This window comes from Haliotis asinina, chromosome 1, assembly GCF_037392515.1.
Source record: "Haliotis asinina isolate JCU_RB_2024 chromosome 1, JCU_Hal_asi_v2, whole genome shotgun sequence".
Lineage (NCBI taxonomy): Eukaryota > Metazoa > Mollusca > Gastropoda > Lepetellida > Haliotidae > Haliotis > Haliotis asinina.
This window is the reverse complement of record NC_090280.1, coordinates 5,360,699-5,379,583: the sequence shown is the minus strand read 5'-3', so window position 1 is coordinate 5,379,583 and position 18,885 is coordinate 5,360,699. Positions and strand designations below refer to the sequence as shown.

The window sequence follows — 18,885 nt, the reverse complement described above, 5'->3', positions numbered from 1 at the left end:
TAAAGACATGAATAGCCATGATATCTAAAAGAACATATGCCAGGCTGGTTCGGCCCATGACACATTTCTCAAGAAACATAGAATTCAGGGGTCAGTATCACCAGATTGGCCCATGAGCCACCGCCTTCTGGCATAGGACTCTAGGCAATTGTTATTTACAATAGAATACCCTCAATATTCAGTGTCAAAATATAATGTAAGGAATATATATTGTCAACATGAACATGTCCATGCCCAGGGCATAGCGTGACCAGCCGATTGATAGAACCGGGCCAGTTCTACCACCCGTCTAGGTGAAGTCAGGGCCAAAGTGGTGTGTTAGGCAACAGGAACACGGTTCCAGGCCCCTATTGCCCTCAACCACCAGGATCCCTTCCTCCACCGACACGGGCCGCAACCCACGGCAAACAGGTTGCCCAATTTAGTCGCCTCTTACGACAAGCAATGGGGTGCTGTGGACACATTCTGTCCCGGGTCCACACGGGACAAAGCCCCGCCGAGGCCTACAAATAGAAAGCCAGATGATTTCCCTACAACATAAGCAATGAAATGGTCACAATCGGGTTTTGAAACGCCAAAGAAGCGCCACAGCTCATCAAAATCTCCGCAATTCCACGCCAAAATCATGGATCACCCAAGACAGTGAAACCACACTGTTTATCAATTTCAGCCACGTTGACAACAACTATGGGTAAGATTCGATCGGCAGCAGCAATCCACGGGTCTAAAAGCTCTTTATGCTCTAAAAGTATTTTGACAATTTACTGTTCTGTACATCACCCAAAATAAAAGGAATATTGCAAAGTTCATATTTCACGCCCATTAGTAAACGGACAAACTCGTACAGTGCATTTTTTATATCCACCAATATGTGTGTGCAGAACTCCTCAGAGAACTCACTCACACCCTTCTCGGTTATGTAGACAAGCTTGGTAAAAATGAAAACCGTCATAATAAAGAAGGTAAACGCTTTTGCGTCGGTCAATGAAATAATCAATCTGTATATCCATCTGGTGTAAGCAACATCTGCATTTGTATTTCTTGGTTGGGACACAAACTCACAGGTTGGATTGCTGAAGAGCTCTACGTTCAGGCATATGATGAAGAAGAGCATAGTTATTATAGCAGCGTGTCTTGTTTTTCTGTATGTCATCAGCGTAAAAGTGACCTTGCACATGGGAGTTGTGAGTGTAAAGAAAGTCAGTCTTCCTCCCAACCGATCTGCGGGTCTGGTTTGCCCGATTCCTTCTTTGTCCAACAGAACCCTTCCCGTGACAGCTTTGGCTAGTTTCCCCGGATCTGGCAACACGTGGATGCGACATCTTCTACAGCAACTCACAGGTAGTGGTATTTGCCGAATCCAAACTGTTAACTAGTCATGACCGTAGTGCATAACCGTAACGTGTCAATAATATATACAATACGAACCATGTACTAAAGTATTTACCCTTGAAGGAAACAGTGCAGCAACGATGCTGTGCTGTCATGTTCGGCCTGATCGTTTGGGGTTGGTCACTTTTAGAAAACGGTAAATGGTGAAGCCTAGCTTAAATGGCTTCCCTTCCATATCAACCTATGGTATGGCTGAAATGTTTATTTTAATCCCAAACTAAACCATTCTCATACCACGAAACAGTTTGTGTAACTGCATATTAGATAAATATAGTATCAGCTTGATATATAGTGCATAGTGTACACATGTATGTAGGTAGACTTAGCAGAGAATCGTTGGAGTTAAATCCATAGAGTGGAAACGTGTTAAGAGGACCTTGGCAGCGTGATGCCCCTCACTGAGCCTCCGGTTTGCGGCGATTGAGCCATGCTGTGTCTGAGGGTATCTACAGGAAACTGCAGCATGCCATCTAAGTGGGTTGGAACTACAAAACCGGATTAGTCCTTACCTAATCCGCACGTCTCCACACGTGCATGTACGTCAGACGTCAAACTTTTGCTTACGTCTTTAATCATTGGTCGACATACTTTGTTGCAGGTGTCTTAACGGGATCCATTTACGGTGATCAGAGCTTGAAGACATCTGAATTTCCGGCTGAAGGAATTAGAAACGGTTCCGTACTTGCTATAAAGACGCACAATAAAAACCTACAAAGATACATGCGAGCTATCCTTCTCATCCGAAATCCATATGAAGCCTTTCTGAGTGACTTCATACGAAACAGTTGCAAAAACCACACAGGCCAAATCAGCATTAGTCAGTTCTCAAGTAAGTACTGATACTTTCATAAAAAATGAACCATGGGTGGCAGCGTCTTATTTATTGCATGGAGCTCTTATTTATTGCATGGAGCTACGTTTTGATGTAGGTTCTTACATCGTTGGTCACGATACCAAGCATAAAAGACCTCATTCATTGCGTGTTATCCTGTCCTTCGATATTCTTGATATTGTCCATTGTTCTGGATGGTTCAAACAAATGAATAAACAATGGAAGAAACTACCAAATCCAGTTTTACTAACTCATAAACGTCACCAATGAGCTGCATTATGCTAGAGTTGAATGTTATGAATATCTGTCAGTTGTGATCAAAAGTGATCATTGCGTAGCAATGTAAGTTAAACCTTATGAATATCCATTTGTTTGGGCATGCTGAAACTGCTCACTGTGCACCATTGTGCGACAGATGAATGTTATGAATATCCATCAACTGGGGGCATTCGACAAGTGATCATTGCGCTGCAGTGTGCGACAGTTGAATGTTGAATATCCTTCAGTTGAGGGTTGCTAAAAGTGTCCATTCTGCAGCAGTTTGATACGATTTAAAGGTTTAAATACCTTGCATACAGAGGTTGATTATTGTGCAGCAGTTTGAAGGACTTAAATGTTATGAACATCCTTCAGTTAGGTGATGCTAAAAGTGATTATTGTGCTGCGGTTTGAATAATGTTGCAAACATGCATCAGTTAGAGATTACTGAAAGTGATCATTCTGCAGCAACTTGAGAGAGTTAAACGACATGAATATCACATATTTTGAGATCTAATCACTATTAGATATCGAAACTAGTCAAGTAGAGGTTTCACTCAATTAAACGAACGTCTGAGTGTGACATCATCAGGGTCATTCTTTTATCTATATATTCTCCTGTGAGATCATGTCCTTTGCATTAGAGGTGTATAGTTATGATAATGGCGTACAGAATAGCACTGACCCGCGGAGTGCTTGCTTACTTTGCATTCGGTTGCATTCGGTTGCAAAGTTTGTGTTTGAGTTTGTTCTCTAGCATGTGTCCGAGTAACATTGTTAAAGACAAGGTATGGGTGTGTAGGGAACATGGGTGATGTATTTAGTTTGACGACGCACTCAAGTGATTGTTTCGTTTGAGTGCCATTCTAGAAGCTGCTAGAATAGAGATGACTAGACAAATAGTGAAAAATATAAATGACTCAGAATTTTAAACTTATGTTTAATTTGTGGAAATATGGTCTATTTCTGGAAACATTTTTCATGAAAGTTAGAGGAAAAACAATTTCTTTTCAAAAGATAAGGGCAAAGGATTAGAAGTTAAAATTAAAGACTATGAAGATACAATGAGAAATAATTTTGAAAATGTAGAAGAAACCTTACTTTCGGAACCTGCAAAACTGAAATCAGAACCGTAGCAGATAAAAGAAATGAGAGGAATCCAACTCAGAAACAGAATCTTATGGTATGAAAAAGGAGAAAGACCAACAAAATATTTCTGCCATTTAGAAAATAGAAGTCAGTAAATCAATAAACAAGATTATTACTGATAATGGTGATGAAAGTACTGCCAGTGATTCAATCTTAAACGAACTTAAGGAATATTATAGAAAACTTCCCTAATTATGAAACAGACTCTCATTTTAAAAAGGTGATAACCCCAGCGTTGAGTGACCAATTATTAGACAGATCAGAAAAAGACAGTGGCATGAATGAAACATCACTGGCTGTAAAAAGCATAAAGAATAACCAAAAACCGAGCTATAGATGAATTTCCGATAAATTTCTTTTTAGAACGATCTTAAGGTTTGGATTGATAGATTTATTAAAGATGTTTCTATAAGAACGGCGTTCCCGGTTTAGAGACGGGTCCTAGACCCACAAATAAGGTATTGAAGGCAATAAATGGCATTAAAAGTGATATCCGGGCCTTGGGGGGAAACTTTTATGCACCATCATCAAAAGATGACAACATGGCGTCCAATATCCATGCGGTCCTCGACCAACTACTCACCTTAAGACGTGATAATGGCTTTCTACACAAAAATCTAAACGCTGTAGAGGACATGTTTGAGGATTTTGAATCACGTAGTCGCCGAAATAATTTAATATTTCACGGTTTGGATGAAACGGCAGGTGAGACATGGCCACAGTTAAAAGAAAATGTCCGTGCTTTCATGACCAACACGATTTGCATGGTCATCGAGGAGGTTAACAATATTGTGATCGTGGAACATTAGATGTTTGAGCAAACATGATAACCCCTGATGAGATGTCAAACAGTTTTGTGGTAATTATGATATCATTGTAGATGACTTTTGTCATTTTCTGCCAGGATACTATACTGTAAACTGTGTCAGGAAGATACTGCATCGCTTAAGCCTCTATAGCGGTGGCATTACTGTCTCCATAAAAATATTACCTAATGTATGATAATATTATGAAACAGCTCTATGTATAATTTTAAAACTGTGTTGTCCTGTTGTTGAGAACATCTGTATTCGGTTTGGACCAAGACACTGTACGTGTGTTTACATATTTATCACCTGAAAATTCGCCAATATACAATCAGACTTACACTGATGGCATTTCATCACTAGAAGATTATTTCTTCGTCAGTACTTCTGACCACCCGAATAAGCATGTCTCATTATCTGGTAGTCTTAATCAAGGACTTTCCGTGATTTGAGTTGTTATCAAATTTAATTATTATTGCTGTAGTTGTAATTGGGTCACAGTATTTAAGGTTTTAGTGTTAGTTGTTATGGGTCACGTTTCCTACAGAGAATTATGTAAGCGGCACACCTCTAAAGCAGTTACCTCCCTTTGAAAAACAACTGTTGACTGTTTCTGGAGCTCTCTACGTTAGTGGCGATGGTTGTATGTGCTCGAACTTCAGGAAATGACTGAACGTATATATAAATGCTAGTTGTCGTGTTGGGATGGACACGGACACACACCGGAGTATATACATCAACGCCTAAATCTTTATAGCCGCCGTCAGACCGCTCGCTGTGTTACATTCTGCATAAGTATTTCCCTGTGAGACTTTGGTGAGGTTGCTATATATTTCGTGACATATTGCCTTAGATTTTGTCTCATATATATTGTATTTGAAAACTTGCTCTCTTTGCTAATAATAATATTTGTCTTTGTTCTGTTTTGCTGGTTCACAGAGGATTTCTTATACCTTTTGAAAGATGTTTTTTGTGATATCCCTATGTCAAGGTTTATCTGCAGCTGTTGACTGTGGCAGGTGTTGCGGAATGGGCGATCTTTTAGTTGCGAGGGGCGATAACTCTCCTTTTATAATGACATAAGAGACTGTCCAACTTCTCGCTTCCTGTCTGGTTCCCGAGTGAATGTGCGCTGCGACAACTTGCTACATGTAAAGACAGAACCCACTTTACACGTTGCCGTGTTCACCGTAACTGAAAAACGAATCGTTTACAACGAAAAGCCATTAACTGGCGCATGTTTTGCTTTGAGTTCTAGTTTAGAAAGGCATCCGTTGTTTAATTTCCAAATGCATTACGAACTGACACAGGGAAAACGCCATGAAAACTCATGTATATTGTCACGGCATTTCCTACGACAGAACACGAGACAGAGCAAGTCTCCAGTGTCGTAGCATTGGTGAAATAATGAAAATTCTTTTTTTTATATTTTATCAGCCGTTATGTTGTTCCCAACGATAATTCTTCAACTATTGCCACATTAAAATCTTACAAATAGTTCCTATACAACCACCGACTCCATGAGGATCCCTTGGAAGTTCTTTATTGAGAATTTGAGATTATTACACATCCCTGACAATTGAAGAAATTCTGTATAGAATGTAATAGTTACTTAGAAACATATATATTACGTTTTGAGCAGCAGTTCTTCACTCATCTGAATCCATTTTGTATTTAAATTCTGACACTACTGTATACTTTTATGTTTACTTAAAGCTCTTAATATAAATAGTCATTTACAGAGATTTCTCTCAACGAACACCATATAATTCTCACCTCACAAGCGGATGTGTATCATAGAAATATATTTCATATGTTTCTTGTTTTGGTAACATTAAGTTGACAAAATATTTCCCATGACAGACAATTTACTATATCTAACTTTCACTATCTAACTTTCTGATTTCCATTCAACAGTTCTTAAAGAAAATTTTAGTTTATGTCTGTTTGTTAGGGCTTAACACAGAAATGTGTTTATTATCAAATATATGTTTTAGATGACGTAACTCGAATTTAACCCCACAATTATTATATGAAGATTATGCATTTATATATATTATTACAGATTTAACAGTACAATGTACAATGACTGAATAAAGTCATGCATTGTGTAATGTAATATGAAAGTACACACGCACCAGCATACAAAGTATCAAATGGAATTACAACATTGTATAGTGCATATACAATGTAAAGTGGGAAAGGATATTGACTTTATTGATATATTTGTGATAGAATTTGAAAAATAAATTTAATGCAACAAAACATAAGAGCGAGCTCTAAATATTAAATGTGAGCTTTTTCATGACTATTATGATAATCTGATCATTGTGAAGACAAGATGTATGTAAACATTGCAGGAAAATGCAAACCATTTGATGCTGACAACACTTAACAGTACTATTTATTATATTAGAGATTGAAATGTATTATCAATATGAATAGATGTATTGTTTAGTTGTGCGATGAAAATAGAATTTGGAATGTGCCCTTGAATATGTACTTAACCTAATGGTAGTTTTGCTTCTTCTGTGTCTGAAATGGCATATTTAATAAATTAATATTTTCATATTATTTCATTTATTAAAACTTAAGGAAAACAAAACATGCTAATTTATACCCTTAATTGATGATACTTAAAATGCAGTCATTCTAGAAATTTGCAATATCTTTAAGTATTATTTGCCTATACAGTGAATTTATATTTCATGCACTACAAACCGTTACAGACATAAAAAAGTAGATTTTAGTTATACCCATGTTTATCGCATTTGAAAGTTGGCTACCTGTAGACGATGATTGGCATAATTCGTCCGCTACCGTTATTTCACAATTACTTGACTAGTGTGCCTCACTTTCCTCAGTACCTGCTAAATATCTGTGTTGTCCAAAATCTTAATCCCATCATGAACGACCCGATGAAACGTACATGAAAAGACTTTCAGTGTTTCACATTTCGCGCACCGCATCAGCTCCCCGTCGTTGTAAATTCCATGAATGCAACCATATCGGCCGTAATACTAAAATGTTTTGAGTACATATACACTGAAAATACACTGTAGTTATAAATGTGTGATACTGAGACATCTCGTGCGAGACTTAAATAACCGATTACAAAACGTCAACAAAACATGACCTGAAAACGATGAGCTGATTCCACCGCCTCGCTTCGAAATGATATTTCGCGATTCATACTTGCAAAGTAAGCGGTCATGCCTATCCAAGGTGTATCATAGAATCATGGAATAAATATTTCAGGACATAGCAACTGATACTCGTATGTCGTCGTAAAAGGAAAAGATATTCTGTCCATGCACCGGCGTGAACGTTCCCGGTGATGGTGAAGGCTATACTGGTTAAGTATCTCTAAGTGTAATGGTAACACGTACGGCTCACATAGCGCATACGACATGCGCTGACAGTTTAGGTTTGGACCGTCCGGATCAGCGCACCTAGCGGATTAGTAACGGGGCGATAAATTCAAAAAGATCGCCCATTGAATGCACAGAAAGGCTATGTCCCTTTTATAAACGCAAACGCCTGAATTATGTAGAAAATGAATGTAATGTAATGCTAGTATTCACTTGTAATGTCTGTGATACACTTAGAGCGAAATATATATATCAGTGTTCACTAAAGAACCACTATTACTCTGTTGTGAATTTTTTTGCAACGTATGGTGTTATATACAATGTTGGCCTTTATTTATCCTATGTGGCGAAATTGATTAACTCCAGGACATAGAGCTGCAAAATTGCTTTGCGCACTCACTGAATATGTCAGTCTGATTGTATTATGGTGAAGGCCTCTCTACTGGAGTCTCTCTCTCTGTCTGTCTGTCTGTCTGTCTGTCTGTAGAGAAATAAGATGTCTCTTACCATGAAGAGAGGAGTTATCACCCGCACACCTGAAGGTAATGAAAACAGAAACCAACTAAAGAACTGGAGACCAATTACCTTATTAAATGCCCTGTATAAAATACTAAGTGCCTTTATCTCTAACCGATTGAAAAATACCTTAAACTCTCTAGTACATGTTAACCAGGCTGGATTCATACCAGGCAGAACACGTAGTGAAAATACAGGATTACTATATGATATTATGTTTGAAACTAAGAAACGAGATATACCAAATTTATTGATTCTAAGTGATTTTGAAAAAGCTTACGACACAGCGTCTAAGAATTTTATCAATTCGGTCATATTAAAATTTGGTTTTGGTCCAGAGACAATACGTTGTATTAATCTGCTAACTTATGGTAACCTCATGTGTTATTCAGAATGGACACCTCTCTCATTTCTTCCCTAATGAACGAGGTTGCAGGCAAGGAGATCCATTATCACCATATTTGTTTCTTGTTGTGGCTGAAATGGTACGACAGAATAATAGAACAAAGGGTATTGTAATTGATGAGCAAGAATATAAACTAGGCCAATATGCTGATGATATAGAATTATTTTTGGATGATTCGGGGGATAGTTCATACGCTGCAATTAATACATTTGATACTTTCTACAATATGCCAAGGTCAAGAATAAATATAGATAAGACATAGGCAATCTGGATTGGCTCTAAAGCTGGAGGCAGAGACATACTTTTTCAAGACTTGAACATAGAATGGCAAAGAAAAGAATCTGAAGTTTAGGTATTAAAGTTGACTTCTGATTTAAATGATCTGTGGGTTATCAACACAAGAAAAAGACTAGAATAAACTAATAGATTACTAGCGTCATGGCGAAAGGAGTACATATTTGGATCTTTTACCTGAATCATGGAAAAATACATGAAAGGGGAAAATATATTCAAAGATATTGAATTTGAATGGCCCATGATCTTTAATCTATCAAGGAAAATGTAAAACGTTTAGAATTTCAATATAAAATTTTGCAGGGAATCATTCACACTAAGAAACTTTTTGTCTAGCTGAAATTGGGTGACAACTTTAAATGTACCTTCTGTAAAGAAACGGATTAAAGCATATGCGATATATACTCTTCAAAATAGGTAGGGGAACCTGATCTTTCAATTTGGATCGGAAGTGTAAACATTGACAAAGGTTTCAAGGACAGACATCTTATGAACGCACCACCATTTCCCTCTATTACCACCCCTAAACACAACGTATACTATGCACGTGCGCAACGCAGTAGCCCACATACATGTGCATGGGGTCACATTCTTGATTTTTGCCGGTTTTCAAGAAGGTCGAGAAATCACTTAGAGTATTAATTTTGACACTCATCTTGCATTACCCATTTGTTAGTGTTTGTTTCTAGTCGTTTGGTTCAAAATAAAATCGTACACATGCAAATTACATGTCATACACCAATCATCTTTCAAAAGCGACTACATTCCAAATAGCTATGGTTGTAAGGAAGTGCAAATGGTGATGCACTCTCAAAACATTCAATAATATCATAGCAACATTGGTTGACTCGGATTAAATCTCCTAAATATTTGTAATCGTAAATAAAAATGAAATTCACCAAAATTTTTTGAGAGTATATATAGGGAATGTGAGGCAACAAAACACATTTGTAATGAACTTCAATTTGGATTAATCAAAACATACAAGAGCTACGACTGACAAAGTTTCACGTTTGGTTTGGTACTCTAAATGTTAACCCAAAACCTTATCACGCGATACTTTCTGCTATAACACATATCTATACTTGCATCCTGAAGAAAACACACCCAACTTAAGAATACATTATGAACTTTCTAAAAGACGTCTTCAAGTTGAAAAAAATTGTATCCAAGAGAATCAATGTTTTCAATATATTCTCAAAAATGGTCTCATCTATTCCTACTTTTTGATTATGAATGTTGTTTTACACGTATTTTATTCGAAAATGAAACGGATTGGGCACAAGTTATCCATCTTAGGAACGCCCTCTCCAAGATTAAGGAATGATAAACTGCTGAACTTCCATGTGCAATATACCTACATATACTGTTACGGTTAGGAATTTGCCGTGACAAACGATGTAAGAAATCCCCCGTGAACCAGCAAAACAGAACAAAGAGAAGCCTAAAACATTCAAATACTGTATTATTAGATCTAAGAAAGAGAGCAAGAGATACAAGGTCATAAGTCAATTTCACAATACTGATTTCAAATACAATACAAGTGAGACAAAATCTAAGCCAAAGGGTCACAAAATATAATCTAGCAAACTCACCAAAGTCTTAGCGAGAGATAAACAGTCATGCAGAATGTAACACAGCGATCGGACTGACAGTGATTAATGTAGATCCAACGTTGGCAGCGATTTATGATGCTACTCCAGTGATGTACCCCCACTCAACACGGCAACCAGCCTTTATATATATAAAGTATATATATATATATGTATATATATATATATATACCCCCACTCAACACGGCAACCAATACATACATACATACATACATACATACATACATACATACATACATACATACATACATACATACATACATACATACATACATACATACATACATACATACATACATACATACATACATACATACATACATACATACATACATACATACATACATACATACATACATACATACATATTCCGTCATTTCCCGAACGTTTGGGCACATACGACCATTGCCAACACTGTAGAAATCTGTAGCAGTCTCCCGGAAGTAACAAATAGAAAACCAAGGGCAGGTAATTTCCGGACAAAAATCCGCTACCAAAATCTTACAAATGCTATCTATTATACGAAATGTGATCCATCATAATTATTATTCAAAACACTAGATGTTGTGACCCAATAATAATTACTTAATTAATAACAAAATATACAGAAAATACACACTCGTAACAATATTTAATGTTTCAACATTTCATGTTCACATATTCTTACATGCATCAATATCCTCGAACCTTGTATTGATGGGAACACCATGAGAAATAACAAAAAGATATAGAAACTGGTCAACTAGAGGTTTCACTCATAAGGGACTCTACGAATTTCACAGACTATGTTTCGGTATATACCACAGCGCCATCCATTTTTCAGTCAGTCATGATTAAATTCTCACGTAGATTGTCTACTCGATGACATACTCGTACGTACAGTGACACAGAAGCAGTATGACGAAATCCCCCATCAGATGATATATTCTCTAGGCCATGTAGAGGATGTATCACCAAGGGACGAGCAGATTACTAACCATCAGTGTTTACTAAACGCTGTCCGCTTGCTGAGCCGCCACAATTGACACTGTTACACAGCAAAAATAACTTGGTTTCCGTTCTTGCGGAAACCTGATGGATACTGGGTAATGAAGGTTTCCGCTAGGTTTCAGTTTGAGGAAACGCGCAATGAGAGTTTCCGCATAGTTTCCACAACTGAAACTAACAAGTCTTAGTTTCCGTCATGTTTCCGTCAACTGAAACTGTAGTTGGAAGTTTCCATTTAGTTTCAGTTTACTGAAACCTTTATAGCTGGAGTGAGTAAGTTTCTGGTCTTGCGGAAACCTTGTGGATCTTGGGTAATGTAGGTTTCCGCTAGGTTTCTGTACAAGGAAGATGACAATGAGAATTCGCTTAGTTTAGAAAGCTGAAATATGCTGTATTATCTTGTTATATTTATTCCATATTTATTTGAACAAAAAACAAACGCTGGAAATATTATGATCCAACTGTTTCATTTCTTAGAAAAGCTCACATTTTAATGCAACAGGGCAGTTGCAGTAGTACACAATTCGCTGTATTAAGAAACTGGGGCGCTCAGAGAAGAGTAACAGAATTCTCTGCACACAAGCATTGCTCAGGAAGTAGGCACACTGAATGAAGACGAGCTAGCCAGTACACAAAGTGCTTTGTTCTTCTGTAGATGTTTGTTGGTGTATGCGAGTCCTGGTTAATATCTGGCGAAACATCTGAATCCGAATCAATCAGGCTCTCACATTGTGGTGGTAATAGCTCGCAAACCTTGAATGTGCTGTTAATATCTTGGTCACTGTCAGTGTCTGGAAAGGAAAAGGACATTCAGTTTGAATCATCAATTCAACTGAGAGACAATTCAATGAATGAAACACAGCAATATATATAATAATGCAGATAACATGTATTGCAAATATTAAATACGTATTACCATTTGCTCACTTTCAGTTATTACAGTTACATGTATGATACATACATTAAATATATTAAACATGGATAGCAAAGTGACAGTGCAAACTCGATTTTTAGTGAAATCTAAAAATTCTTTGATGACTAACCTGATGAAACACTTGTCATTCACCCGAAAAATCTTTACAAACTAACAAACATCTTGTTACGGAGATGGAGATAACGTGTTTTTCTTGAAACAGACGTCTGGCAGTGAGGACAGAAAAGTCGTATTTCTCCTGGAATTTAAAATATATGTATATATTATGCTTGAATCCATGTACAGTTACACTTTGAGTGAGGTCAAAAAGGTTTGTTGTATGTATTAACATAGTGTCAGCTTCATTATAAAGCTATATGAATAATATTGTTATAAAAGAGATTCCCTTACCGGGCATCATTCTCCGAGTTTGTTGGTCCACAATCCATATCTGTAAATCAAATAACTGACACAACGATTCTTTCAGAAATATGAAACTTGAGGTGTGATGATAATGTCAATGCATTGTAGGGCTAACACATGCAACATGTACTGATGGACAAGGTTTTAATGGTTATAAAACAAATATCAAACCATGAAACTGATTAACTGGTACAACTGGATACACAGAACTGACACAGAACATAAGATACTAGATAATTTGATGAACTAATAAATGTATGATGTGACTTGGTTGAAATATTTCTGGAGTACAGATTATATGAATAGATATAACGAAGACATATATGCGGAATATCTCTGGGTACCCATGTTAAAACAAATATTGTAGAAACCAACCATATTTCAGAAACGTATTTCTCGTGATTTTAGGCTGTTTTTCTTGACAATTACTTGTCGCAATGTCCACAAAGAACTGTGTCCCTGCAGCAGAAAGTGCCACGAATAGTCTACAGAAATTATGCATGTACAAATCATAGCCAAAGGGTCAGTGGGATTGTGCTTCATTCTTCATTCACATTGACAAATGAATTAAGGTTTCAAAGAAATTGTGACACATCACCAAATTATATTAGTAATAGTAGTAAAGTTAACTTAAAGGGTAGATAGGGATAGTAAATCTGGGTGTATAACTGAAAAGAATAAACAATGTTGTGAGCACAGTGCGTAAATTACTTACATGGTACGTGGGGAGGGGGGGGGGGGGTCCATCCAGCAGAAATATATCCGGATACTACCTTCTCCTGACAGGATTTTAGAAAATAACTTATTTGCCACAATAAAGTTTCCCATGAGTGATAAATCAGTAGGACTCATGACGCTCGGGCATGTTAAAGTAAGGTGAACATGTTTTCACAATTAATCACTGTTAATAATCACAAGGTCTACATATTGATGCTTGACACTGAGAAAAAGCAGTCAGTGACGCTAATGCGATGAAAAGACTGCTAAAACCATAACTGCTCACTGTTGTCACTTTGAGTACTTACATTAAATCCGCTGAATTCCACTTTTCACACTCCCCTTTGATGTCGGCAATGTAAACAAATAAACGAATGGCGACAGGATCACGTCCGCGCGAGACTATCTAATTGTTAACAAAACAACTCACAACAGGGTGTACCTTCCTCTTTTGTTGTAGAACGAGGAAATCTACTGTCAAATGGTCACATTAGATTTATTTAAAAAAACACAATGACAAAACTGTCTATTTCCCGTGAGTGTTAGCGAGACGCCATCTTGTTTGGCGGGTAGGAACAAATTTGTTTTCCTAGCAATTATTTTTCAAAACTTTAAGCATAAGATGGCTGCGTCGTGTAAACTTTGCCATCGCCACCTCACTTTCCCCAAAAGCACTCGACGAAAGAATTCGCGACTTGGAGAAGAAAGCAGAGAACGGATGCGAGCAACTCGGAGTACCTCGGATGTGTCAGGTAAGACCGAGGGTATTTTATTGTAAATAACGTTTAAAGAAATATTGCGTTAATGACAGAAATCCGGATAGATTATAAAGTTTATCCCGCGAATGTATATTTTCGCTCGTATTATTTTTAAATGTTATCGTTAAATCTAAGTAAAATAGGCCTGAAAAATAAGTTTGTTTATATTCCATTTCAATAGATCGACATGGTATAGAATACACCAAGCTTGTATTTGTAAGTAACTATCTTAGTACTAACCACAAGTATTTATTTAAGTATAAAGGGGCAGACTTTTGATTTTAGTGCTCCTGTTAATAGTTTGCAAATTTTAGCGTTGCAACTCGGTTAACACTTGTACAAAAGGTGTGTGTGTAGGAGGGATGAATTACGATCTGCATCAAAAAGATCCGCCATATGTAGTGGTTCACTCATGGGTATTGCAAGATGTATTTCACCAATTCAGATATATTTTAAAGAATGATAAAAATTATGGGCTTTTACAATGGCAACATTTCGGTGCAATTTATTAAATGCAATCCTGGATCATTAGTGAAATGAAATTGTTTACCCCCAAATTCGCTCAGAGGGGTCAGATGTGTTTCTGAACTATTTGAGGCAAACACTAAATTCATATAAGAAACTGTTAGCTCTGCGTAGGATACATTTAAAATTTCATGTAATTTTTCAATAATTTAATACATACGTGTTGAGCATAATCATATATATATACCTGTTATATTTAACGTATTTGATTTAATCTTTTAGGCTGTTGTGAGAAAAATCTGGACACGACTGCTCCTGGAGGATCACCCTTGTCTATCGAAGGTATGTGCTCATGTTACTAGGTAATTTCACTTTGAATATTTCATTAATTCACTTCCCTACGTACGTTTTCTCAAAATGAAAAATACATGAAAGTATCATTTGCAAATGGATTTGAATAGCCGGTAAACTAAATCAGTTTAACATTACACCTGTGTGAAATTGCCATCAAACTGACCCCTTGATTTTACAATGCTTAATTGCTGCAAGGTTATGTCATGTGATATAACTAAACTTCTTTTATCATGATCTTTATGTCAGTTGTTCACTTACCGGTTGCATAACTTTGGCAAACAGGATGTACATAGAATTTGCACGAAATAACACAAAGGATGGTTAGCCTTTTTGGAAGTTATTTTAAATCATTTAACTACAAAATGGTAAACTTTCAGAACAATATATGTATTCAAAGTTATAAATCTGCAGTTTACTTGGTTGTATAATTTTCACTGACGATCGTTAATTTTAATAGACATTGTGTTGAATGCATGATTGAATGAAGTGCAAGAAAAATGACATTTGTTTTTATTTCAGTAAAGCCGATGACGAGGACTCTATGAATATAGTAGTCAAAGAAACAAGTGACTATATCACGACCAAGGATGGTCAATAGGATCTTGTGAAGGTAATTTTCACTCACCTGCCTGTCATTATAAATAGTTAATGATTTAAATAATAGTGTAAAGACAGATTTATGGATGTTAACTTCAGTAACCAAGCCAGCATGGCATATATAAATACCTTTGCCTAACAGATGAACTAAAATGTGTGAAACATGCTGTATAGTACTTTAAACATTTATTTTCAGAAGCGCTTTGTAGAGTGTGGCGGAACAGGCGTGATGATCTCAGTAGACAAGAAACCGGAAAGAACGTGTCACACAGAACAGCAGCAAAAAAAACCCAAAAAAAACAAAAAGAATGAAATCCGTAAGTATATCTATTCGAATAATAACATGTAACAATTCTTCTCATTACAATGTGTGACAGATTCTAAGTTCCGGAAATATACATTTAAAATGTTTATGGATTGTTGCTTTTTACATTCTTAAGATATGTAACACATGATTCAGATCATAATTTCATAAATCATAACATAAGAATCAAGTCAGTTAATGGTGATATATAAACATGTTATTACACTTCAGTGACTTCATGTCACTTCAGAGCAACAGATTGTGTGTCCATAAGAAAATAGGATATGTCATTAAATGTGATGAACTGCTTAACTTGTGTTGGGGTGATTAATGAAGTAAATAATTTTTCACGACACTTCCTTTTTAATAATTTGCAATCCATCTTGGCATTATGGTTTATCTGTTGATTGATTTTTGTTTAATTTTCAGAAACTTGCACTGCGCATGAAAAGCCTGAAAACTATTGACTGGCCAGATCGACGAAAGGAAAGGGTTTCAACTATACTTACCTTGGAAATGACTTCACCAGTTGTGAGTGATGAAGAAGATGCCAATTCATTGCTCTCTTACCCCTTTACCTGGGAATCTAAACTCAAGATGTCTGCACTGGACTCAGCCACAATTTTCCACGCCACCACCAAAGCTAAGGCCAACATGAAGACCAGGATGCGGCATCCAACCACAATGACAGAGATATCCGCTCAAGGATGCCCAAGTGGGCTAGTAAATAGCTAATCGATCACATGAACGTAATTTTATCTGTGATCAATTAAATTTGAATTATTCTCAATGTAAAACTTTAATAGTTTTGATATTCTGATTGTATTTCAATTAATACAATTTTATTCAATCTTAATTTTTATCTATTTTCCAAGAGACCTTTATTTACTTTAAATACATTTTTTGTACTTTCAATGTAACCTAAGTTCTTTATTGCATTTTATTTCATTGTTGTATTGTATTGCATGGTGTGTGTTATTATATGTTTAGCATTGACTGACTGGGGTGTGTTTTTCTGTGTCAGCGTGAGGAGGTGCAGGAGGAGTCAAGGGATGCAACTGTTATAGCATGTTTTTAGAAATATTTTTGTCATAAGTGACAAATATTGATCTGTTATCTAGTGCTATATCTTTTTATTATTTATTAGATAAATGTTTGATCCATATTTGTCTGAAAATAAAACAGTGAATCTTATTGTATCTTTTGTTTTTCTTTATGTATACGTGATGATTGTACACAAACTCCTTATATTGTCTTTGCCAACCAGGAGTAACAAGAATGTTATATGCAATGACACACATTGAATGACTCCTGTGAACCCGAGTAAATGAAATGCTGTGGAAAGTTTTCTGGCAACAGAAACTCTGCGGAAACCTGATGGAGTCTTGGTAACTGAAACTCTGCGGAAACCTGATGGAGTCTTGGTGACTGAAACCCTGCGGAAACCTGATGGATCTCTAACTTAACTGAAACTCAACGGAAACTTCTTGGAGCATGGGTAACGGATACCGTGCGGAAACCCTTAGAAAGTGGGTAATTGACAGTTTCCGTCATTGCGGAAACTCAGTGTAAAAGAACGGAAACTCACTGGATTCTTGGTGGAAACTTAAGTTTCAGTCCACTTTCCATCAGGTTTCCGCACTGCGGAAACCAGGTTATTTTTGCTGTGTTAATGTCGGGGAGAGAGACACCATCACCGACATGTCCAGATACTTCCGCCCAACTAAGTGTAGCAAGGAAAATACGACAGGCTGAAAAGCCAAAGTGCTACTTGTAGAGAACCAAATAAAAAACTGGACCGTTAATCTCAAATATTTCATGAACGCCATTTGCTAAGCACTGTTGTTCCACAGGTGTGTTACCTTTGAAGCCGATCAAAGAAATACTGAGACTGCATATGTGCTTTATTATTTTAGTTCAGCTATTGAGGTTACAACTTTTAATTGTTTTAATGAAAAATGAACTTTCCCAATGTCATATAATAGTAGCGTCTGATAGGGAGAATGAGTGTGATATTTGTAAGGTAAAAAGTATATCCCAAAAATGATGACGTAGTCAGGTGACGCCATCAAGCAGCATGATGATGTAATAAGATCATGGCGGAAGAATGGTGGGCGTATTGTTGTCTTTTGGAATCCAGGGCCATCTATCCCATAACATTGAAAATACATGACAGAATGTCTGCACGAAGTGACGTGACCATTCAAACGAATAGAAGAAATCGTCGTTTCAGCTACCGTTGTGCATATTTTTTTGTGTGCCCTTTTATTTCAGCCTAGATCCGTTTCACGGTCCTATACCAAACTTTTCCTGCTGGCTGCAGTGGTGTGAATCCAAACATAAACATTCACCAAAACGTTCTGCCAACACATTCGGCATCGAGATAAATTTGCTTCCACGCGTCTGATATGTTGATTTATCCTGTATCCGAGTTAAATATAAAACTCAAACGTATTTCTCGTTTCGTTTCGAACTTCCTTCTCGTTTGATATTTAAACTGGACACAGGATAAATCTCCATATCAAACACACGGTAACTTACAATGTCAGTTTGTACTCATGTATGTTTAACTAGATCAAGTTGGCAAGAGAAGATATATCGCCCCACATGCCAAACGTAACATTTGGAACCTTATGCTACACATTATGGAGTACTTTCAGTATGATTACACAATTATAAAGTAGTCTTGACTACCATTTGTCCGACTTCCACAAAAATGAAGTCGGACAA

General features: G+C 36.7%; 1 long non-coding RNA gene across 1 annotated transcript; it reads left to right on the top strand.

The window, feature by feature from the left end:
- The first annotated feature begins 15,790 nt into the window (after window positions 1-15,790).
- On the top strand, window positions 15,791-16,829 carry LOC137280356 (uncharacterized). The gene is made up of 3 exons (XR_010956701.1): window positions 15,791-15,864; window positions 16,048-16,168; window positions 16,585-16,829. It is a non-coding gene; the product is annotated as an uncharacterized lncRNA (long non-coding RNA).
- The last annotated feature ends 2,056 nt before the right edge of the window (window positions 16,830-18,885 follow it).